The following is a 222-nucleotide window of genomic DNA, read 5'->3' as shown; positions in this document are numbered from 1 at the left end:
GGGGGGGGTCTTATTTAATCTAATCTATTATTCATCCATTTTTATTTCGCGTGTCACTGACTTTTTATCTATTCTATATATAGTTCTTTTATTTAATTAATCTTTTGTTTACCTGTTTATACATTTACATCCTTTTTTTTGGCTTCTGTTTCATCCTGTTTTATTATTTACTCATACTTATTCACTTCTTTCTAGTTTATTGTCTCTATTCTTTTCATTTGA

The 222-nt window shown here is 26.6% G+C and overlaps 1 protein-coding gene across 1 annotated transcript in view; it reads left to right on the top strand.

Annotated features, from left to right (window-relative positions):
* The window catches only part of LOC119593728 (discoidin domain-containing receptor 2-like), a gene marked incomplete at its 5' end in the record, with an annotated part of 119,890 nt that overhangs the window by 87,019 nt on the left and 32,649 nt on the right, over positions 1 to 222 (top strand).

The sequence above is a fragment of the Penaeus monodon genome, chromosome 32 (assembly GCF_015228065.2).
Source record: "Penaeus monodon isolate SGIC_2016 chromosome 32, NSTDA_Pmon_1, whole genome shotgun sequence".
In the NCBI taxonomy this organism is placed as follows: domain Eukaryota; kingdom Metazoa; phylum Arthropoda; class Malacostraca; order Decapoda; family Penaeidae; genus Penaeus; species Penaeus monodon.
Note: the sequence above shows the minus strand (reverse complement) of the source record. Positions and strands in the feature narration are given on the sequence as shown.